Below are 382 nucleotides of genomic sequence, written 5' to 3' on the forward strand. Positions count from 1 at the left end.
TACGTGCCACTCCACGAACAGCCCGCGAGCCACGCTAGGACTCCTGTCCACTACACCGTTGGTGTCTACCAACTCGGACATTCCAATGTCCAGCACGTAAACCGTCTCGGTCCAGTGCTCTCGCTCGCTAATAGCGCTTTTCTTTCAAAGCAGAGGTGAGTTCATGACTCGCCAAAGTTCCACCGGTTGACGTGCGCGTAGCGCCCAAGGTGTGACCTCCAATCAATCCATGGATCATGGTGTTCCGAGTTGTGTGTCGTGAGATCGACCTGGTTCCGGGAACTAAATACTGCGTAATACGCTAATGGTCCCTGCCCAAGGAGCAGTGCGACGTCATTGACGCCTTTATTCGTGCGAAGCACCACGCAGGGATGGTACGTGA

Source organism: Plasmopara halstedii (assembly GCF_900000015.1).
Source record: "Plasmopara halstedii genome assembly, contig: Scaffold_526, whole genome shotgun sequence".
NCBI lineage: Eukaryota > Oomycota > Peronosporomycetes > Peronosporales > Peronosporaceae > Plasmopara > Plasmopara halstedii.